This window comes from Varroa destructor, unplaced genomic scaffold (assembly GCF_002443255.2).
Source record: "Varroa destructor unplaced genomic scaffold, Vdes_3.0 BEIS01000001.1, whole genome shotgun sequence".
Lineage (NCBI taxonomy): Eukaryota > Metazoa > Arthropoda > Arachnida > Mesostigmata > Varroidae > Varroa > Varroa destructor.
The window spans coordinates 35,097,347-35,122,729 of NW_019211454.1; the positions used below are offsets into that span (position 1 = coordinate 35,097,347).

Sequence of the window (25,383 nt, forward strand, 5' to 3'; positions counted from 1 at the left end):
GCTCCAATGCCCTCCCGACTGCGACACTGCGGAAGCATTCTAGAAAGCCGTTATATTACAGCACTTTAAGCAAAGTATCGTTGTAATCCGGCTATAAAAAACCATCTGGGATTCGATAACCCGTTCAACCCCTCCTTTTTCGCTCCTCCGATTCTCTTCGAAAAAATGACACATGTATGAAGGAAGATACATGGTAAAGCCAGCAGACGTTTCATACCGATCTTACCTTTAAAACAGAGACCGAATAACTTTTAGGTCCGTTGCGTTGTCGTCCGATGAATCAACTTTTCGAAAGCTAATGGCGAAGTCGATTTATTAGAAGAGGATTCTAGAGAGGATTTAATTTTAGGTCCTTGAATGTTTTTTTTTTCTAGCGATTTAAAGACCTTGTAGTCTACTATCCGGATTTTATTTAATTTGTAACTATAATTATTGATTTTTAATTTTTATAGGAATTCTAAATTAAGGCTAACATTAAAAGGAAAGTTTTTGGAGGAAGATGATACATTTGGTAATCACTATTGAAAATATTTGCCTAAAACTTCTTTCATTGACCAAACTTGCTTCAGTCCAAACCAGTTAAGTAGATATTAAGCTGAGAGGTTAGTTACGCTAACTTCAGTCAACTAAGATCTGTCCCTGTCTAAATTTGGCCGATTGTATCAGGCCCGTAATTCAGGCCTGGCGACTGATGAGTGTGTTGTACATTGAATAAGTATCTGGTTTATATGTTACACACAGTGTATATTATAGTTACACACAGCTAGAAATATTAAAGCATCGACATTGGCTATTAATGTGACAATTTTATTTAAAATAACATCGTACAAGGCTCAAAGCCCAAAGGTGCGAGGTCGTAATTTTATGAAGCTAATTCGTTTGAAACGTTGGCAGACGCCATCTCAGTACAATCTACTGACTCAGCAGGAGCCCTCCTGATGGCCACCAACGAGTCAGTTAGTTAGCACTGAAAAAAGTGAAGAAGGTTAGTTTCAGTAGATTTCCTCGTACATGTATATTGGTACGAGCGGTATGAATTTAGCCAGGAAACATACGCCCTTTTGACATCTGTACGCCGCCCGTAAAGACCAGTGGATGTACACATGACCATAGAGCAAACGTCTACCTACGAGGCGCCGTTTGTCAATATAACGAAATTTCTATATCGAAGTATCATGAAGAGTTCGCTGTGGTTTATATATCCAGGAGTTGAAAATGACTTAAGGTTTTTAGATTAGGAATCTGTCACTAAATGTTTGATGGACATCCGTATGGATATATTTAGTAAACGGCTTATAGATATCTCAATCATTCCTACCATATAGACCTAACTGATGGATTCGAGGATACGCGTGAGTCACACTCTTTGGTCCACTAACATTTTCTTCGGCTGTTTTGGTTATGGAAGCTTACAGCTTTTAAAAACGTATATTTGGACATTGATGATCTGTTGAAAAAGTTATGCGTTACTGTTTGCTACTGTAGACGGGAATACAAACAATAGGACTAGCTAAGACTTATATTTAATCTATGCTGTTACTACTATAAGCACACGTATGATATGTATCTGTCTATTTATTTGCATTGCGAGACTAAAACGCCCTCTGTGTAAATTTTTTCTGCGTCAACTATTTATATGTCTATTTAAAACCGAATCAGAAACTACTGAAGTCAATTGAATACCGAAACAGAGCTGAAAGTCTTTTTACAATGGTCTGATTGAGTGATCAAACTTTGGCCGTGCTCTAGCGTAAATGGCTACCCAGCAAGATACACTAAAGGTTATTCAGTTGCAACAAGCAACTGCCCCCTAATGAGTATAACCTTAGCCATACTTCCTATTGCAAACAATTTATTATTGTTTTGGAGACATATAATAAATGAAAATGTAATGGCGTCCTATGTCATTTAGCTGATACACAGTAGAATCCTTCACAAGGACGATTACCTTTATATGAAAAACTCTACCCACCGGCGCGATTATACCCTACCCCCGGTAGCCTTCTCAGCCTAAGCCAGTCCGCGTCGAGGCGTCCACTGTGAAGTACCGTCCTGCCTGTCAAAGTGTAGTGTTATATTCAGCAGTTCTTGCCGCTTCTTGTTCCATCAATGGATCGCAGTCTGTGTGTTCCTATCCTTTCAGATGCACCCAGAGACACTTTGGTCTGGTCGACTGATTTACAAGCGAATTAACACAAACAACAAAAAACCGGCTAATGCGGTCCTCAACGACGGCAATTCGTTAGACAATTGCTTTTGGAGATTTGAACCGCCACAGCGACCTGCGCCAGAGTATCGACGCCATTGCCTCTTCCTCCCCCATCTCCCGCTCCTTCTCTACGAGAATAGCTTCAGATCGACGGACAGCCGTCAGAACAGCAGTCACAGTGGTCGCCTTCGCGCTGCTCATCAGTTAGAATTAACAGCCCTCTCCTAAATGGTTCGTTTGGTGCGCGTCCGCCGGCCAAACACAAAAACTAAGACGATCCTCAGCCATAGCAGGAAAGGAGCCACAAAAAGAAAGCTAGAATCTGCCCATGTAGATCAGTCTACTTTAAACACTGTATCGGTGAAGCATATGGGGATGATGGGCCTCATGGGGCTTGTGGCGGGTCTACTGTGGCCTGTCTGCTGACTGGTGCCCGTGTGTTTGTTTTACTGATCTGCCCCATGGTGTCCGCCAGTCGTAGCCGTTCGGATCAGATCTCGTCCTAGCGGTCCAGTGGTAATGTCTAGTGCAAGTAGCGCAAGCAAAACATGCAGCTTATCCCGTCACTTCCAAGGTAGTATTATTCAATACTGTAAGTATAAGGTCCATGGTGAAGATTGCCTGCGCGTGTTACGTCGTCAACGATGCTAGCAAAAACAACGAGGTTCACGCGAATCCACAGGCTCATGCTCTTCTATGAACAAATAATATCAGCAGTATGCCATTTATATTAGGCGATGCCTTCATATATCATGAGTGAGTTGAGCCGTATTTCGTAGCGTCCTCGACCACAAAGGTGGCCTGCTAAATCAAATAATAACTAGAAAACGATAACACAGAACCGGGGGAGTCGCTCACTTGAAGCGGTGGATGTTACCAAATTGAATCCAATGCTAGTAGCTTTGGGGCTGCTAAGTACTCTATGTATGTGTCCATTTATAAAGAACATTTAGCTGTTGTATTTACATGTGGACCAATAGAAGTGTCTGGCCGTTGAAGTAGCTGAAAATGGAACTAAGCACTGTAGTAATGTAAAGGGCACAGATCTACAGTATACCTAAACCGTATGACGTGAAGGGACTTCGAGGCCCGCCTGATTTTCGAATGGGGAACAGAACATTTTCTCGCGTAGCGATATTTACTGAAACCATAAAAAGCGCATTAACTAAAAATTGTTGGCAGTGGAATGATGGTTTGAAATATAAGAAATACGCCTTATTACGCACCTACAAAAGGCAAGCCATTGAACTTGCCTGGGCACAGGAGATGCTAATAAAAAGCGCCTTGTTTACAACGGCCCGAACGATACCAGCAAACTACATTGGCTTTGTTTACATTGACCGGCTGAAGCAATCCCAACCCACGACTAAACATATATATATATTTGTGACGCGATACAGCCCCTTGAAGCGTGCAGCTGGGGACGCATAGTTCTAACCTATGAAATAACGTATCATTGGCCAATGGGGATTGACCTCGTACCAGATATTAGTTATGAAAAGTAATCGGTCCGCTCAAACCTATCATGGACATAAATATCTAAGCTATCATCGGTGTGTCCCTCAATAAGCTAAGCAAATCAGCTGAATCATTCTATAGAGAATCTTTTAGCACCGTTGCCATCCGTTTGACTTCTTTAAGCTTATTTCGGTACAAAGGTACAGGCAATCAAAGATTTCTTGGCAATACGTTATTCGCACGTAGGGTTGAGCATTGTCCTGTCTTAATTCAGCAGGTCATTTCCTTATGTTCAGAAAGTGTGTATCGTATCTGCATCGATATGCATTTACAATGCATTATTTACAGCATAAAAACAGAAATGCCACACGTGGATACAAGGCGACTTTATCATTGAAGTGGAAGATTATGAAGGGTAACGGCTTTGTCGGTCAAGGAAAGCTGCGGGCGGAAAAGTCGAGGGACGGTTCTTGTGTGAGGAAAGCTCGGTTTGGATAGATATATAGAGGACGGCAGCCATTCAGCACATGACTTCATTCGGAGGTTTGCTGGGTTAACATCGTATAGTAAGTACGTGTTCACCCCAGCAATTCTCTTCTGTCTTCCTTCGTTCTAGTATCAGGTAGATCTTCCTACAAATAGAACAGAGACTTTTGGCAGCTAGGCGGCGCGTGCGCGATATGCACAATAGTCGATGTACCTTTTGTAGGCACGAAGTCGGTAAGATATATGCAAGGTAGATCTACACATTCTAGAGTCCCTGATGAATTTATAGGTTATCAACTGTACATTATGTCTATGGTATGAAAAGGGACAGCCTGAACAACTATTGTATTCCATTAAGTAAACATTTAGGCTAGAGACGATTCGCAATTTAAGTACGAACGTATCTCCACAGTTTAAGTGTAGATGATCTCGGTAAGAAGTAATTGCATTATATGGAAAATCAAATTTTCATGACAACAAGTAGCCGTTATGATAAAAGGTAGCAAAACCATTATCGCTGTGGCCGATTACTGTTTCGTCGCCGCTTACATCTAATTACAGACATATCATATATATATATATATATATCTAGTTATTAATTGATTTAAGTTAACTAACTTTTTTCTCAAGGCCACGCAGTGAATTTATTTGCCTCAGTAGTTAATGACAGGTATCAGAAAAGGTAATTATACTAATAATAATAATAATAATAATACCTACTACAATATGGAAGTCTCCATAGTTCTTATATATTGATGGATTTCATCGTAGAGTTATTTGCGACAAATGAGCCTCGATCAACAAGCGACCCACAACCAACTTATCAGTCCGGACTACGAGACCAAATCAGAGCTTCGGGTCCTTTCGCATATTTAAGTTCTTTATGTATAAATCTCTACAGCTAGTTAGGTTATGATAGGAAGTCATATTGAGTGGATAAAAGGAGCACCACACGTTTCGCGATGCTAACATCGTCCATATGGTGTATTTCAATATATCGTGCATATACTCGGCGGGCCACTTTCACGTTCCGCGCGTTCATGCAGATAGCAATTTGTGGTCTAGCAAGGAACGTAATGGCGCGGACATCAAATGAGCAAACGCTCACCAGATTTTCTACTTCCTTCGCAAACTTCCGCTACCTAGTTTACGCCTAGTGACGTACATGTTGTTAATAGGTACGCCGCCTTCTCAGCTGAAAGCCGGTAGAAGTTTTGTCGAACCGCTCAAACCCGCTTAACCCCCCTCCCCACCTTATGAACCGACTTGTGTATATGTATACATATATACGCACGTTTTCTGTTGGAGTAAGAATGTATCGTTAAGGATTTTATTGATTGTTACACGGAAATGAGCCAGAAGAAACATTCTAGTTTTCTGTTCCGCGAAGCAATTTTCACGGATTTTTATTGCACAGTTTGATATAGAAAGCGGTTGGTCGATTTCTATTAATCCAGAAAAATATCATATGTATACCATACATGTGTCAACTACCATTTCTAGGCCAAAGACGTGTGCAACAGGACGGATTCCATTAAAATGATTATAAGCATGTGAACGGCATTGGAGAACGAGATAGGACTTGGCAAGTATAGTCTTTTAGTCGCTTCATTGGAATTGTATGTAAAGGACGAAAAGAGAGTTATTAGTGTGAACAATTTCCTACAGAGAAATCGCTTAATTAGACGCTTTGAGATTATTTGTGTGAAATTTCGTGTGAATCACAGTATAAAGTACCAACTAGCTCGTTATTGACTCTGCGTTTAATACTGCGACCTGTTTGCTGTTCAATATTATAGCTGGGAACGGGTCAACTACTCGTACTCAGCGTAAATTGTCGAGCTCCGAACGCACGTGGATTGTCCTTTGTTTTTTGGGCTAGATCCATTAGCTCTTAACTATTGGACGTTCACACGGTACGCGATGAGAATTCCGCTGCATTATTTGTTGAACCACTGAGAAGTGCATAACTTCAATTGCAAAAACATTCGCGCCTTCTCCAGATGACACTGTAAATATGGCATCATATATAAATGAATGTAATATGCCCTGTCAAACATTGGGGATGCGTGCCGCCGATTCTGCCAAGATCATCCTCAATAAAAGCAAACCACTGAACCTACCCAAATAAGGGGCGTCTCTCTCTCTTTGGTCAGACCCATAACTGTTTCGTCATCTATTTCAAGCGGTACGTATTATATATCTTTCAAAGCAAACCTCTTACATCGGGTTGCTTACTTTTGTCACTCAAAAGCGTCGACGGGTCAAATAAGACTTCACGAACCATGCTTAACCCGAGGCCTCCATTAATCGTTCGCCGTACTCCTTTATTATCGGCGGTCAGAGTCCCTCTGATATGCTCAGCTCTATATAAGACCTACTTTTCTAACACCGTATTTCTTTCTTTCGTCACTTTTGTTTGATGCATATCTTCAATCAACAACGACTTCCTCTAGGGAAAGAGTCGATGTGCCTTGGTACATAGACTCAAAACAAGATCGCTTATTTCTTCTTATTCGAAATACGAGAATAAGATTATTTGTCAGTACTTCCCATGTTACAGTGGGAACAGGCGTGACACGATTTGAAATGGTCGATACCATTTTACACTTTCAGATGCCACGTATCATTCGAAGAGTGACTCAGTCGTAGATAATGAATGGACATTAAGAGGGAATCAACATCGCCTGCCCAGTTGGTCGTAGTGTACGACGAACGGTATAGACGAGATCTGTTGTGAAATGTCTCATGAGAACCGGCCGTTGACGCAGCTCGCTGGCGATTGCATATCATGGCAGTAGTAGTTTCAACGGCCGACACGTACCTCCGAAGCAAATGCAGAGATCAGCGTATACTAATCGCTTGTTGCTAAACGCACGTACGGGCAACGGGAGGTAAGCACGAGACTAGATTTAATTAGAACAATTAAGAACGAAAGAAGAAAGGCTCGTTTAAGTCTTAATTGAGAATAAGGACTTTGCAGAGGTGTATGAAAGGTAACTTCATCGAGACGCTGAAACTTACGCGTGTTCACTTAACTTCAACTCTTTCTTCAAAGTGATTAGATTAAATTTTTGATATCAGGGATTACAGATCGCTTGCCATTTCAAAAGTAATCGGAACAACGTATTAAAAAAAAACCTCCTGCGAGTTATCCTATCGAACCGTTCAGTTATGGCTCTCGCCTATTTTCGTGAGGCTGCAGATCGGTTATACGTAAAACTACGAATGGAATCGAGAAATCTCACAAATGCAGTAATGGATGCGTATGTATAGTCTTGTGCTGTGTACGCTGTCAACACGAATAAAGGTAAATTGCTCGCATACTATATGCACAATATGTGAGCCATTTCAGTTGTTTATCACCGAACATAGAAAAGGCCATCTCAGGCGTTGACCCTTACCTTGACTGGGACCGGCCTATGCCATCAAGATTGTATGCACTGATTGTGTTATAAGGGTGCCCGCACAGACCCAGACTGTTACAGAAAGCAGACGCTTCTCAAGAAGGGGACATTTCGCGTACGGTGGAGACTCATTATACAATACGGTTTTGTTTACAATGGATTCGGTAAACACTTGTTATTGGTGATGTTACGGTCGTTGATTTTTTTACGGCGTGTTTGTTTGAATGGAAAGACTAACACAAGCGATGTGTCGCGATAAGCCTGGGCTCCACGTACAGTTAACACCTTTGTCACGTTAGGCTGAGCCTGCTGGTGACAGAAGTCCCAAATGCATGGCCTTTAACAGTCGTTCGCGGCATGTCATCAGGTAATTGAATGTGTAACTGCTCTATGTATATAGCGCTTGGCTAATAATGTCTCTATTGATTTGTGCTGTAATCTATGTCAGACTAGAATTTGAATTAGAGAATTTAAAGATTCTTATCAGTCTGTTCTTCTCCCAAGTATTGACAACGATCATTTCTTCATTTCAAATGTCCGCGCATTATATTATCTATTACTATAATAATTCAAGCGCTACTCTATACATCTTTGTTTATACTCTATGCAGGTACTAGTGTGAATATATAGACCCTACATATTGGTAGCACCGTTTGTGTGATCTGCAGTTATTTTTTCCGTGTATAATTGGAGATCATATTGTGACGACATTCTAAATCGATACATGCGAACTTTGAGGATCTCTTCGAAGTTGCTGATCAACTGCTCTGTTTGGGTTCAGCTGGCAAAGTTAATGCTCGTTCTCGTAGATCTCGTCAAACGCGACAGCCTGTTCCTAGGTCGTATCTGGATTCAAAGCGCCGCCAACGCCTGTCATTTTACGTTTCGGGCAGATGTTCTAACGCATATACTGCCATTCTGAATTGGCAATATTGAGTTGGATTTCTCAAAATATAATATTCCCTCCAGTAAAAATAATTCTGTAATATGATGAAAAAAATAGCGATATATCAAATGAATCACTCGGGCAACGGTTCGAGCAATATTAGCCTGACTCACAATAACTGAATGGTGAGAAAAAAGGCCAAGGCCTATACACGTCGAATGACGATTTTTTTTTGCATCTTTTGACGTTAGCAGGCCCTTTGATTGAACTCGAATTCAGAATATCGTGCACCACTTCGCTGTATTACTAGACAACGGCCGAATAGCTTCAGAGTTACAGCCAAATCCACACGTATTACGCACGTGCACGTACATTTTTGCAGTCATAATACATCCGGTTCCAGAAGCAAACCCATTATTAGTACTGCGTATATGAATGCTGAAATTTATTATTTTACGACATCTCATAGTGGCTCCATTCTCATGGAGGCTTCCCCTTACTTCGTAGTCCAATGCAGAAGATCGCAGTCATCTGCCCCGCAGTTTTTAGCCAACGGTGATCCCTCTGTCTGTTAGAATAAGTTGATTTTTATTATATTTTCAAATCGAAACTTTTTAACCTGCTCGAACAGGTTCAATTTGCGCGAAAATAAATAAATAAAACAAGCTAGAAACATAATCTATGTAATATGGAGTATCATATTTTTATCTGATAAAGCTACATGTTCGAAATGTCGAAGGCTTCTTACCGCATCGTTTTTTCTTGCCTAAAAAACCAACCCTTAAAATTAATTACCGTTTGTAAAATTACAATATAATTAATATTGCGAGTTCGGATTAGAAAACATGATTGTTTATTGAATTAAATTGACTACTATGTGTTGTGGTTGTGTCGGCGCCCTCGATTGAAGCCACTGAAGTAAGTCTACGGTCGCCTTGACGGTTAGCGGCAGTCTTGCGAACGCCTCTTTCCACCCAGTGCCGCTGAACGTTGGATTTATTGTTTACATCAACAAATGTATGCTAATAAACCTTGCTGGGTAAATTAATGTGCAAAAAGTTCACTGGATCCTCTTTAAATGCATTTATGACAGAATTACAGGGATGAAAAGGTTCGACCGCTGCCGATGCCCTTGTCGCTCCAAGACGGTCATGTTCATGTCAAAAACCATAGGTTTTAATACTGTTAGTTTAGATGTTCGCTGTCCCTATACTAAACTCAAGTTACAACGAAGGTGCATGTTTTAAGTTTAGCGTTGGCGAGTTTCACTAGCCGATATCTCAATGGAGGTGATTCAAACTAGAAATGGATGCTCTGCCTGCTTACCCGTTCCGATTGTTGCACTAACAATGGCTAGATAAACCGCAATCTGTCGCTAACGGTTAGCGGCGTGGTTACCTCGTGGTAGATGAGTCGTTGGATTTACGACGCATATAGTCACATAAATCTGCGATACAACATATCTGGCCTTTGGTGCTCGTCTCGTAACAGGGCGCTAGATGTTTAGTTAACAGTAGTAGGGAAGTTATCAACAACTAGCATCGCTATAGCAGTACCCAAATCTCAATTCGAGCATTACCACTGGACATTAAAATTCAGTTCCAGATTTTTTTACGTATATCATATTTTGACAAAAATGGCTCTGGGTTAGCATAGTGTGACACATACGAAGGAACGGAATGTTACTTGGTACTGGCGTAGGTCAGTTGTTAGAAATTTATTTAATTTAGATCGAACAGTGACAGTCAATTATGTTCCAGAAAATGTCGTGTTCGTGACCTTCTCTGGTTTTATGCCAATCTCGTAAAATTATATTACTATAATTTATTCTCGTATGTATCATGAGTTAGAGTATGAAACAATTAAAAACGATAATCAAAAGCTGCACGCAGTTGGGAACAGATACATCTAAGGAAAAATATCACTTGTTTTGGTTTTAATTAATTTCCTAATTGTACTTGTACGGAAATACAATAATATAAAAATATATATTCAATTTTTGCAATCAACGATTAAGCAAGCGGTTAGTTAGCTTCTCGGAACTTTGTGGTCCCATTCGATCTGCGCAAACGGTCGCTCCGCCATCTCTAGTTCCTATCCGAACCTGCGCATGCGTGTCTGCCAAATTAACGTAATCTATAATATAGAAATATACCACTGGAACGCGTGCTATAGCAAAGACATTATTTCGTAGGAAGTCGAATGCGTACAAAGGGCAGGTTCGCCCGACAAACAGAACTGAAGGGTTGACGACCCCTAGACATTTTCTAGACCCCTCAGTGACGAATGGTCAGTCGTACTGTAATGTAACGCACTGTGATATAACGGCTCTTCTACTTTTAAACGACGCGCGCTTTTCTGTGGACGGGGCCCAAAGAATTAGAGCAATGTACTTTTCCCGCCAGAATTTAAATGCAACTGGGAGACATGAAGAAAGAAGGGTATGCGGACAGATCGTTCTGCTACGAGCGGGACTACCGGTATCAAAAATTTACGTCGAATTCTCTTGACGCTCTACCAAAATGCTACGTTTAAAAGCCATAAGTAAAGCTGAATTGGCGTCCGTTAAGGTAGCGTGATAGCCAGATCTAGCACTAAACACATTAGAGAATAAGGTAATTCGCTCGCCGACGATTCGCTACTTATCTGTTTTTAATGTAAATACTGGCGGGTTTGCGACCGGCGCACCATGATATTCACTGACGGTTTTAGACATGACGTGAAATCTAAGATGTGGCTAGTATGAAAACGTTCATAGGCAACTTTCGTCCCTATTCTTGAAAACCTTTCTAGCTTGCGAGTACATAAATATCAGATTAAAAAACCCCAATGTGAAGTCATCTGGAGCCGCCAATTGAATATTTTTAAGACAAATTAAATTAACTAATTTATTACTTAATATATTTAGTAAATGTAGACGTCTGTGTGCTTCACTCAAAAAGTCACTTCACTCAGCATTACTATTATTATTATTACTATCGTTCAGACGAAAATAAAATCTACATAGAAAGTAGTCTATGTAAACAGAGACAGGACTTGAGCTCTCGGATTGAGTGATCGCAAGTCCATTGCTCTGACGATTAGGTTTATCCCTCATGTAACCTGAATCAGCTTCACGTTAGCTTCGATCGTGTAAATCCAAAGATCGTTAACTGTCAAAACGCACAAACATTTGAATTTGCCAAGAAGGAAAGTCTCTTTGAACACCCCCATCAAAATGGCGCTTTCAATGTCAAAAAATAAACTCGGTACAAGTAGCACAAAAACTAGTGGCTGGTATGTTTAAGCCTGCCAACGACCACACGCATACGTACGCATATTTAAACAGGCCTCAATAAATGGACTTGTGAATCTTAAACAAGGTCGGTGCGCTCATGTAACGAACGCAGTTACAATATTCCAGCATCCATTGACAATTGGACTTGCCATTCTCATATACAGAGAACAAGTTACAAGTTTTAGCGCGGCCAGTTTAAAATGATTCTATATAGACAACAGATGCACATTTTTACGGTGTTTTATATATGCCAATGTCGAGAAACGCTGTATAGGTAGCTGGTATCGAAACTAAAGAAATCTCCTTTGAAGCTTACTCCCTATAGTACGGATTATTTATGTTTGATAGCACATAAAACAGCTTCACATCAATATTGAAAAAAACTATGAGAACAGCCATACGGCGCCCACACTTCAGAGACACTCAAGTGCGAGTTCTCTTGAGAAGCAGATGGACGCCGTTGTAAAACCGTACCGTTAATGCTGCGTTAAATAGGGTGGAGTAAACGAGCCTAAAGTCCACCAATTGTCTTGAGGCTCATGTTTTTCATTCGGTGGCAGTTCACCACCTCGCTGCCTGTGCCTGGTCATGGTTATCGACCCATATCTATATGCTATGTCCTGTTACAGTAGGACACAGTTATTGTGGAAAGAAGCAGCTGGGCCCGAAAACAATGATCAAAGGAGCTTGTTACATCGTCAATGCTCTGCTTGAGACCAGCATTGTTCTCAATCAGTAGATTTACGTTCAGTTGGGCCTATCCCTTTAGCCAGAAGTCGTGACCAAGTGTATGCGTTCTAAGTAAGTTACACGAAGGCTACCGAAGTGCACCCGAAATCCCGAATCCAACACAAACGGGACCGAGGAACAGCGGTAGTTGAACTGAAGGCTAGTTATGTATTATTCTACGTGCAGGATCAGTGTTTGGTGGGCTCACGACCTTCATTTACTTTGATTAACGGCAAAACTTAAAGCTTATACACCAAACAAAGGCAACCACAGCCTAACTAGGCACAAGCCTGAACAGACAGCCGTTTCTAACGGTGATTTATTTGCCTACACAACTCTGTATCATATTCACAATAAATTTTTTTACCTAGCTCACCCACTATGTATCGACTATGCATGTAAATATAGTGAAGTTTGATGTATGTGTGTACATGATGGGGACTCAATTGACTTCTCTCGACTTCTCTGATCATAACGCCACGTGCTTCCTCGTTATTATGATAATTATATTTTCATTGCTGAAAGTTCTATATAATAAAAAGGTTTGAAATTACTTGAAGGTTTGAAAGGCTTGAAATTACTCGCGTTCTTTTTGAGCATTTCAACAGATACAAACAATTTTGGCTAAGATGGTTTCTTTTGAAATTTTTAGGCCGTTTGCTTTATGATGTGCTGAAACAGAATGAAAAGTGTCGAATGAAGAGAGATTTTAGGACCAAGAGATGAAACAGCTGCAAAGTAACCAATTTGTTGTAAAATTTAGTATAATTAAAATGGCAGACGTTGCGAATACTCAACGAATGCAACACGTTCCACTTTGTCTTTCACCGAGCGGAAAAGTATCGATAGATAGCTGAACCTGCCATTGGTACGATTTAAATTTCTATCAATACCCGCAACAACCCGTAATATAAGTAGAGCGCGGCTACGGTTTGTGATGCATGTTAGCGTTTGCGGACTTCTTGACCGTTATCAACTGCCACAGACAGGTCTTCCTTCACATCGTTGAAGTTGTCTTTAGACGCTTGATGTAAACATATTTCGCCGCCGGGCCTAGTGGTCATCGAAACAAACCCGCAGATAGTTTTGGCCTTCAAAAAGCTGGGTTTAGGACATCACCGGGCCTGAAAATTGCGCAACTTTCCTTTAATAACTATAAGCAACGATTTCGACGTCTCAAACAAACAAACATTCAAGGCCTAGTGTCCCTTCCAATGAGACGACGTGTACATGAAAGCCAACGTATAACCATCGATCTATGTTGAACGTAACAAAATACGTTACCCATTCATGCGCTACAACCTTCATTGGCGCAACACCTGCTCGTAACGACCTCTTCGACGACACTTGGCGGCGGGCAGTAACTCCTCGAAGAAAATGATATGTTCAAAAGCATCTACATATGTAGCAGCAGTACTTAAAGGAACCGTAACATCTCGAATAAGCGACCGTACCTGGTTCAAATCGGCAATATCTCCTTTAACCTGCTAATTTAACTTGTGCTTGCTAAAACAGGGTCTACCTCCCAAAATTGACTACAACAAAACTTTCAGCCCACTTCAAGCAACAATGCCCTTCATTTATATTCTTCTCTATTGACACGAAAATAGTCGGTTTAAAGAGTAAAGATTTAAGGTTTTAAAGAACGTTTAGACGCATCTAGTGCACAATAGATAATTGGATATATATATATATATATATATATATATATATAATTGTGGTCTGTAACATTGAAACGTTACGGAAGCTTTCAAATAAATATTTGGCCATAAGGGAAAGTTTGTAGGTAAACCCTTTGACAATTGACGCAAGAGCCATAAGTCCAAAACCTTTTTTACTTAAGGATCTAGTATTATTTATCTTAGTCAATTGACTCGTAATAGATAACAAATGTTTCCTATTCGTAGGTTTTCTACCTGAAACAGTGTCTACATGATGCATCGGCCCTGCTGTTTTCTTTAACGAGCTCCATTGGCGCTCGAAGGGTTATTGCGTTTGTGACAAGTGGCTAAAGGCTACTGTCTATCACTTAATTTAGCAAAGCGTTTCATCTCAGGCCTGTTGCCAAGCGCAGTATTGCCAGCCATCTTGCCATGTTTACGTTCGCTTTGTTTGCTAGTTCTCTGCTCGGAGTTTCCGCCAGTTCTGAGCTATTCTGACACTGCTCATAATCAAGGTTAAATGATTCTGATTATGGCAGAGCTCGGTACAGCTATGCTGATCGGTCCTTGTAAGAGGACGGGGTTTATAAATTACTGCGTTGAAAATACGTCTGAGTGGAACAGGCGGATTCAATACCAACTGGAAGAAAATGTTTTCAAATAACTAGTGAATATCCCTATCTCATATGGCAGTATGAAGTTCGTAGCGTTTAAACGTTGCAGCTACATATATCCTCTAGTAGGTTCATTTAGATATAACTACACGCACTGAATCTAGCCAGTGATCAGCTATTCGACCCATAGGACTTTAATCAACAAGTACCCTGCTTGCTGAGCAGATGCTGAGGCGGCCTGAATCTCTTAACAGCAGCGAAGTAATAATAAAAGTATTCAGCTATGTTATGCGGGTTTTATTAACGCAATGGACTTCTCAAGGGCCACAGGGGGGTCAAAATAGGAAAAAGTAAAACAATTCGTCAGACACCAACGGTGCTTTGGTCTTCGTGTTTAGGATACGCGAAAATTCCTCCAAGCTATCGATACGTTCACAAGCCAGTCCTCGGAGAACCGAGCTTCTCTGTGGGAAATTGTATTATTGAACTTCTTTGTTCTGAATAATTAACCTTTTTATGTATATACTTAGAAAGCTCGATCGCGAAATCGTATTAGGCTCTTATGCGGTGTCCTTACTATGTCGAATTCTATACGATTGGTACGCTCGGCCCCTCAACCGCTCTAAGCGCGATATGCCTTTTTATATAAAGCCATATAAATCATGCCAGCCAAAGAACGAGTTACGAGAGCAACAATCAGATTGTGATTAGAAACCGTCTCGTCATTCAAAATGGTTGCATATATGTTCTTGGCTGATATAGGAGAATTCCTACGTGAATATACATTTGCTAGCCCAACGAGTAGAAGCTATTACAGTACGGTCTATGGTTTATGGTACGCGTGTAAAGTCATTCCGCTGGCAGGCAACGATGCCTATACTATTTAGGCCCGTTTTTCATAAATCCATCATCACCCGAATGACCATTCGAGTAGTTTTAGAACTGCAGGAGAGCGAACTTATATAGCTATTGTTGTAATCCTTTTTTCTGTGTAACACTATAAGTGACTTGATGGGACCAAACGAATTCGAGAGCACTTGTCCAACGCGGCCCGCAATATCCTAGCGGCTGACGATTAGTGGAACCGATGCGGCAGGCAGATAGCTCCTGTGCCTTTTCACCGAGTGGGCGGCAAAGGTCTCTGAAAAAACAAAATCAACACCTCATGTTAACGACCAGCAAATGCAGCTGTCAACGAATTGTTGTCCCACGAAACCAACATGAAGATGTAGGATTATATAATGGACCGAACAAATGACAACTGACGATAGGACGAACTTCGATAGGTGCCTTATACAATATCGTTACCATTAGTAATGATTTTTTTTATCACAGCCTTCAACGACGGATCAATTTTAGTTATAATTACTGTTATAAACAGGGTGCATATGTTGAGTCTCTCTTACCATATGTTCTAATTCCATGCGCTGTCTCTCTACGCCAAAGTAAATTACGGCATCCAGAAGTGTCCCACTGACTGACTCAGGCCCAGTTTGTAGTGGCATAATCATTTTAAGATATTGATTTAAAAAATGTATTTGTCTCAAAAATACGCAAAGGACATACCAACTGTTTCTTACATTGGTAACTCCAAGCCGTTACAACATGGCCTGTATCCCAGAAAAGTCGTCTCTATATCATATGAATGAGAAGGAAGTGACTGGTATCATTATCTTGACTTCACTAAAATAAAGCGCCTCTGCAAATGACTTTAAGGAAGATCATAAGCTCTTTATCGGCGAAGTAAAACGCGGCTAGTTATAATGCAATATGGGATTTTTTCCATCATTCATTGTGTCCTGCTGTATAATGGCAGTGTACGTTAAAAGCTTTAGCAAAACTAGCATCTTCTGATCAGGTTACTGTGTGTCGTATATTGTTCTAAACAATAACCTGGTCAGAACAGAGGCCCAGAACATGTATATCGGACTCTGCCATGTTAAACCCTAGCCTATTTCGATGGCTGGGTCTTTGTTCTCTATATTCAGTTCGCTAGATATTTAGGCTTATTAACATGACCAGGTTCAACTTTCGTTCACACGTACTCTTAGGCTTTGTTCTAAGTTAAGCTAAGCTAGAGGTCGATTTCCTCGTTCTTTCATGAGGCCTATTCGCCCATAAGTGATGGGCTGAGTCGACGATTGAACTAGCCCAGGTAGATATATGGTAGATATATATCCGCTCGTAAATTTCTTTCTAGGTTATAGCTTAAAGTTCGTTGCCCCCCGAAATGACACGAATCAAGTACTGCGATCGGTTCTTGTTCTACTTTTTTCGTGTCAATTTTGCGCTCGTCTCCGTCTTGCTCGTATGCTCTACTGACTGCCCCCAGACCAGTTGAAACAGACACGACGTTTGATACCAGTAACTGTTTCGACAAAAAAAGGCGCCATTTTTAAAGCAACAAAAACTCTTTATATTTTCAAAACGGCCTGTAAGTGCCCGAGTCAGAAAAGATTGTTATGATTATGTCATTATGATTAAACGGGTTATTGAATATCGCGTAGGTTTACGTTCGGCAGTCGCCAGTAACATTATCACTAAGCTAAAAATTAGGAACTTCTCAGTGACAACAGTTTATTCTTTACATTGTACGAAGCTTCATGAAGGCCTTGGTGAGGTTAAACTAGTTTGGGACTATTATCCAACCGCACTGCATAGCCTTCGTGCATCGAATACGTTATGTCAACAACATATCAAGGACTTTAGCTAGGAAAAAACACTGATTCTTTGAAACTAGCTGCAACTCCTAATCGTAATTTCCGTGTACGTATGGCGTGACAGACATTTGTTCGCTTGTTTGCTACAAGGTAACTTCAGTGAAGAACGTCTATTAATTGACATCATGTATGCTGATATTTAGTAATAACCAATACCCTTTTCGAATAGCTTCTGTGTACGCTATCCAAAATTGAACTGTATTTTGCAGGACGATTTCGACTATCTCGTTTCATTTCTACTTTGATTTTGTCCTGAGCCATCCCGCATTAACAAACCACACCTATAATTCATAACTTATTGCCTTTATGAAGTAGACGACATGTCAACTTCGTTATGGTTTCGGTAATCTCTTCTCGTCCTTACTTACAACCGTCGAATATGTACGTAACTTATTTACTACACTTATGCATCGATTCTTTTATCCTCTACAATAAAAGGGCCACGCCTCGTTTGGGCCTTCGGTCAACTATTGTAGCCTGGGAATGTCAGGCAAATGTTTCGTTTACCAACAGCGGCAGCAGAAGTGTTCGCAGCGATGACAACAATCGGAAAAACAGCTAGATTCTTCTGTGGACCGCGTCTAGCCGAAAGCAGTATTCAGTTATAGTTCCGCTAATACAAGTCGATTTCTATTGTTCTTCGTCGTATTCCTACATTAATATTCTCGACACTTACCCTGTCGGCCCCGGTCTTGGCTTCCACCTACCGCCTTCCGGGAACAGAGAAGATGTCGAGTCATGCCATCATCGTGGCTTATTTCGATGTTGCCCTACGGCTTCTTTCGGCTAGATTTAGGGCACTTGTGTCGCAACACGATGACATGTTATGTCGTTTGCTTATTGTTCGCTTTGCCCCTCGTCCCCCCAACGTTCGGCGCTCGCGGACATAGTAGCAGCGGCTACTGGGCCTTATTGGTTGCCTGGCCAATTCCAGAGAGCAAAATTCGAGACCTCAACCAGCTCAGACGTCACCCAGAAAGGTGAATGTCGACTTCGCGGCAATTCTTCGTTATCAGACCTTTTTCGTGCCAGCCAAACAAGGCTGAGGTGTCTCCTTCGTTCGGCACCAATGGCAGTCTAGGTTCGAACTTCGAACTGACTAAAGGGCGACGACCTGAAGTCCCGTGCCGTATTTAAACTGAATTCTGTAGATCTGCTCTACTTGACGGCAGTAAAATCGAGCTTCATATTGATCGGAGGGACAGGCAAACACGATGGAGAAGATGGTGGTGCGCTATGGAGAAACGCTGCATGCGACCAGGGAGGTCCGTACACCTGAAAACGCCAAATGCTGCATTCGAAGTGCACAGAAGTGAAGTAATTGAAGCTAACTTCAACAGCTGATTCGATGGTACGATAGCATGATACCCTTCCAACCCAAAGTCGATGTAACGACTTTACAAAGCACGTTTAACTTCCTATTTATACAACATGCCCAAGACCAATATCTACATAAGATACGATCTCCAGTAAGAGTAAGAAGGCACATAGTAAAACAGTCGCTAATTATTGTACACACGACGCCTCAGTGTTTATCCCTAGAATCAACAGTATTTTCTACAAAGGTATGCCTAATTATTATACTCGCATCTAACGACGCCATATCAAATATAACAAAGTAAATAAACCGTACTCCTTCTGATACAGAAGACCATTGCAGACATCTGCGTCAAGCAATTTGGAAACGGCCTGAACTATGGAATCGCTCGTCACTAATATAACTCGTACAGCCAAAGAGTTATATTTTAATTACTGTTCTCTCTCCGTTCTTTATCTCGCTAGTATTAGGTGTAAATCTTCCATATGATCTAATACCGTTTCTAAATAGAAATTTCCTCATACATGAAAGGCTTTACAACTGTTTGAAATGATCTGCCATGTAAAAATTCTACGCGGACCCATAGACCATATAGAAATTGAAGGTGCATGATCCTAGTCGGTACTCAAGTGGCCCAGCGCTCAATGTTTGCTCTTGGCCAGTGTATTCGTTCTCTCTGGATGATTTCAGCAAGATACCATAAAACACTCACCATTCTGTTAAGTAACATAGGAAAAAGTATGACCACAGTCCACGTGTCGAACGTACATTTCGCAACAACGAGACTCTTCTTCCGCCTATTAATTTGCCGCATCGGTGCATAGGTAAGCACATGAACACACGAATTTTTTCAGGCCTACGCCGTTGCTGGTCATACTGGGTCTGACGGTGGGCCTCCGTCCCAACTAGTACGAACTCTGCTTCTATCTCTGTACAAATAACTCTACCTTCTTCTATTCTGCTATCTGTGGCGACATTGCTACCTGTCAGATGAAGGGCAGCCTGAGCTGCCACACACATGCGTGTCTCTGCTTGTTTGTATATATGAAGACAAATCGAGTCCACCCCAGTCATCTAAATATAGGCATTGGCATCGGCATCTAGTTTATTAGGTATCTACCGCCAAAAATATTTCCATTGTTGTCTGTGCGCGGGCTATTCCTCATGCCTCCGCTTACGAGTCACGATCATCTAGCTATTCATCGTGGCTTATCCGTGCCCCTCTCGCAACAAACCATGTTTTTTTCACGGCTTAATTCAGTACAGAGTAGACTACTACGAGCATTTTCATTTGAAGCCACTTTTCACAACGCGGCATGGCGACGGTCTCGCGTACTCGGATATCTACTTTGTCCACTTGTGCTTCCTCTCGAGAATTTCGACGAAGCGCCATTGCCAAAATAGTGAACCACCAATCTACCAGCTGCAGCACTCGCTGGGTTGCCGGCCCGATCAAACTCTCACTTCAAGACTGTGCTTTCAGTTATCTAGCTGATACGGACACTTGTAATAATTGTTTTGTAGCATATAATACGTGATCTTATGCGCCAAAAGAAGTGCTTCCAACAGATTTCTCGTTCACCTTGGAATTGGAACGGATAATGAGACACTGGCCTTATCAAACCCGACTTTCGAAGACACCTATTACGGACCTTTTATATATCTACCTCTGCATAATATCCATAACATATAGATTAATTGTTTGGTGACAATTAGAAATATCACGAATAGGTTCCTCATTTTGAGGATCGCTAGGCAGAAAGGTAACATCAGTCACGAATAATCACAGAGACACTGAAAATTTCAAATGTTACCATATATTGGGATATAAGCATCTTATTCCTGAAAGCGTAGGCCTTACTCGCTAACTGAAAGACTTGCTTTTACTGTGTTTAGACCTATCCGGATCAGCGTCGGGTGTTTACTGTTTGAGGCTGACGACGCAAATAAGAATAAGTTCGTTTGCAATATAATCGGTGTGCATCTGTTAAAGGTTATTTTATGTAGTCACTGACATAAATTCAACACTGCAACAAAGCTTTAATTTTAGACGGAGATGTCTGCATAGGATCGAGTTCAGCATATTTCTCATAAGCGGTTTCGGCATCTGTGACATTTTCATTCATTCATTAAAGGTACGTTTATACGCGCGAGTGCCGTGATCGAATCTTATCTACTGTGAAGAACATCCACGCTTTGTCAAGCCCCCTGTCAATACTGTGGCCTGTAATAGTAATATTGATCTATTGATGACAAAAGAACCCTTTCTGACGTACGCAATCACGAAGAGATCTACGTTGTTGTTATTACTACTCTTATTATTACTATTGGCAGCGATCCGAGGCGACAAGATTAAAATGGCGGAAGCTCTAATTGTCACTTTCCCTCAGACGATTACTGTAGAAGAGCGAGACGCAGACTAAACGCTTTGGTTGTCTGCGTATTGCTAGAGTACAGGTACTGCCATTACTATCACTAGCAGATCGTACTACAGGGGACAGAGAAGCTGGATACGGGGCGGGCCAATTTCAAGTGAAGGCTGAAGTAGAGACGAGATCCTGACCAAAAACTGCCCAAAGGCCGCCGCCCTCCCTGCGACGCAAGCTGGGTACTGCTGCCGCTCCAGCTCCAGCTTACGTCGGCTTTACAGCGAAGCAAGAAACCCGTTTCCGTGATGTGAACGTGCGTTTTCTGCCGCTTTATCGATCGGCCTAGAAGCATCATACTAATAATTAACCTTGGTTGTTTGTCTGGCCAGAGTGGACTACGGGGCGGCGCCTGCTGTTGTTATTTCCTTTGCCACCACGATGATCATCGTTCACTCTGTACCCTTCATGCAGTATTGAAGTTTCTGTGAAAACATACTATCGTCACACGGCCGCGGCAGCAGTAGCAACGGCAGTAACACGAGTGCTAGTCATGACGCTGATGGTAGCTGAAGTAATAGTAATAATAGTAGCAGTCAAGCGGTCGATGATGGTGGTCGGAGGTTTCGCGCCAGAAACGTTGCCAAAGTCGTTGCCGCCGCTGGTGAGAATGGACGACACGTGCGTCAATCCATTATCGCCTGCGGCATCAATATTGCCTCAGATACATTTCCTCCTCCTATTCTCCTTGAGGAACGGCTAGTTAATTTAACATGCCCTTCCCGCGGTACGTACTGCCGCCAGCACTGCCAGCGCCTCCGCCGCCCTTGCTGCTACTGATGATGGTAATACCGGCGTCGCACTGGCGGCAATGGAATTTTTGCCTCTATAGTCGCGGACGCCGTGCTATATTTGCCTACCATTGAGCCATCGGATGGACTCGTGATGTCATAGTGATGATACATACCTGTCACCTCACTTCGCGCCGCGACGATAGGTGGAAAGGGGCGGATGTGAAACTCGCGCGCGGAATTACTTCGGTGTTTTTAGGAAAGTGGTGCAAGAAATAGCTAAAATAAGGATGTATGGAGAGAGAGAGAGAGAGAGAGAGAGAGAGGGGGGGGGGACAGGAGAACTCGCATATACGTAATGAACAATGTTGAGACAGATCTACTTACTATACGTACGTACGTACTTCTGTCTACTTCTACAGAACAAGTTGTTGTTAACACTACATATTGTATGTATATGTTTATGGTGCGACGACATGGCGTAGGACGATGAAATGAGCTGATTTTCTAATTAAGGTTATCATACAGTGAAAAGGTACATGGGAATTTGTTTGCGACATCTACCTTTCCATTGTGCTTAGTCCTGGCTTCTTAATTAAACGCACAGAGTGCAGAATGCCGCAGTAAAAACAATGACCTGATAGAAGGCATATTACTACGTGCAACCCTATTGTGCTCGGTGAGGTTTAGGCCTATCCAAAATAGCCTTATAATACAATTTCAAGCTATTCCATTGCAATTACTAACTACCCGCATTATATCTAGTCATCTATTAAGCATAGCTTCATCAAAAAGTATAGATATGGTTTCAGATTTTAAATAGGCAATGTTAAATTCATTCTTCCTGAAATGGCCTTAATTAGATTACATTACTTATTGAAACATGTTAAAAAAAAAAAACGTTAAATGTATGCAGTCCCTATAGAGCGCTCTTCTAAAGCTTCCGTAGACTTATAGAAGCAATCTAATTGTCATTTGATTAAAAAAAAAGATGTAGTTTTAACGCAAGCCTACCCATCAATGGCATCTCGTATCTTTGGACGCGCAAATCAATCGAGACGGGGACGGATTATAATTATAGCAGCGAATGCTGAACGAGTTAAGCTCTATTATCTAGGCTACGCATCGAGGTTTTTATTATATTTTGAGACAACGAACATTTATATGCAAAGTTAGCAATGAAGACCCTATCGATTGTCCACCAACACACGGACTCGATGTACGCACGGGAATGAAGGTCGATAAGTGCATTTGTGTCCGTACTTTATGCGTGTGCTTATTGTTTTAACGCGTTGTTCTGCTCAGCGCCGCTTTTACCGAGCGTCTAAACCATATATTTTTCTGGAGGATAGTTAGACGGTTTCCTCTGTTTATGCAGTATAACTTCCAGTGTGAAATATTGTGGAACACTATGCCACTGGTTGTGGATGCTCGCCTTATATCCAGACAATGATTTCTGTTACGTGTATATGCTAATATTGATCTACACTTTTTCCATGAGGCGGTGTTTGACTTGCATTAGGACACAATGTGGACTCGGTATTTCCGAAAGGGTCTAAGCAACGCGCTGCTGGAGTACACAAAGGCCAAAAACTCCTAGTAGCAGCAACTTTGTCACATTTGCGACTGACAAGCAGCACAGCGCTGGCGATATAAACAGATTTAATAATCTATCAGAAAAAAATCTACCCCTACCACCGTCGCTATTTACGTTCACTGCTCGCCAGATGTCACGTTTCTGATTCGGGTTAACGCCTTATTCGAACCGCAACAGTGTTTTTGCAAGTTCTGCTTTCATCTTTTATGACTGACGGTTTATTCGGCCGTCAAGCGGTAGAAGTGGGCCTACGTTTTAGCCTGAACACTACGGCGAAAAATAGTCCGAACGAAACGACTTGAACGACTACACGAAGTGTTTCCATCTGCTGTGCTAGAAACAGCTTGGCAAAAAGTACACGCCGATTGGTAGACGAGGCAATACACTTTTGGCGCCTAAACTGAACCCGGGCCGGTCAGGAGGGCAGACGCCCACTCTGGTTTCGTTACCCGGCTCCCCGCTGCACGACAGGCCACAAAAACGCCGCCAACATCAACAGCCATCGGAGCGACGTAGGGGCTGATATTTCCATAAACTAAAAGGCAGACACGCATGGTGACGCATCTTGCTTAATAGCTGAAGCCAACGCAACGTCCCACTTGACAAGCAAATATATTTACCATTTCGATTAATTCACAAGCCATATATTAGTACTAGATCTATCCTGTAAAAGGTAATGCATAATTTATCTCGAACGCTTATGTCCGTCGCTGTTGGCCTACGTCCTAATTTGCTTCACTTAACTTGTAATTCGTCCTGATGCAAATAATTAAGACGTTTGTACTTAAAATATCCATTAAAAACAAACGGGTTTACTAGAGATCTTGATTTTTGGTAGCTCGTTTTTGTCAGGTCTTTTGACAGCTTCAATTACTGCGGGTAGCGTTTTGAGATCTATCTAGAACGCTGAAAACGATCACTCGTAATCTCTAGTCGAAACAAAGAGACGATCTTATGTTTTTAAGCTTCTCAAAAGTCGTACTAATATTCTCCCACAGAACTTTTAGGGCAGGGTCCATACGAGCAGTTCCTCAAGTATAACCGAAATATGAAATGATTGATTGGAAGAGCGCATAAGCGTATGAAATCAATATTGTAGAAAGCGATCATCGACTCTGACTACACTTGATGCGTGTGTGGGTGTCTGATCGAATGGGTGCAGGAACGCCAAACGTATTAGTCAAATTTCGATACTTTTCTACATTTCTCTCAGTTATATTAGTTGAAGATTGAAGACTGCGTCTTCGAGCACGCTACGATTTCCCTGTAAGGACGAGTCGCTGTTGATTTGGGTTGTTCAATCCGCGCATTTCATCTGCACTGGATAGCGACCACTCGAGGAGCGTGAATGATTGCTTGTCGTCTGCAGGACGAGGAGTCCTGATGCGAAGGCACAGGCAACTTGATCAGTTGGAGGACTTCCTTCCGGGCTACTTCAATAACTAGCCAATCGGATCCTTCCTTCGAGCCCAGCAGCAGCGCTAGCCTAATTGCCGTCTAACTACTCCATGTTCAGTTTGCTATAGGATATAACGTATCCGATCGCAGACGATGGTTTACGTAGGACTCTTTCTATCGATAGTTCAAGATTGTACTCCCCGAAATACGGTCTATAATAGTTGTAACGGGTAACGCCACCACATTTGGTCCGAATGGCACAAGGCTCCTCATTTAACTGGTACATATCTAGATACATAATACACAATGCCCTTTTCAGTCATACTCGAATACGCCCTCAGGCTTTATTGGAGAAATGATTAATAACAATTTTTTATTTTAAAGAGTTTTGCGTGGAATTTATGTGATGATGATGATGATGCTGCCTTCAGGTAGAGCGATAGTAATTTCGGTAGTTTTGTAACAA

The 25,383-nt window shown here is 41.7% G+C and overlaps 1 long non-coding RNA gene across 1 annotated transcript in view; it reads right to left on the bottom strand.

Annotated features, from left to right (window-relative positions):
• Positions 1-5,378: 5,378 nt before the first annotated feature.
• LOC147758561 (uncharacterized) overlaps positions 5,379-25,383 on the bottom strand; it is a 33,372-nt gene continuing 13,367 nt past the window's right edge. Inside the window, exon 3 of the long non-coding RNA XR_015318635.1 lies at positions 5,379-15,868. This is a non-coding gene — a long non-coding RNA (uncharacterized LOC147758561). The remainder of the gene's footprint in view (positions 15,869-25,383) is intronic.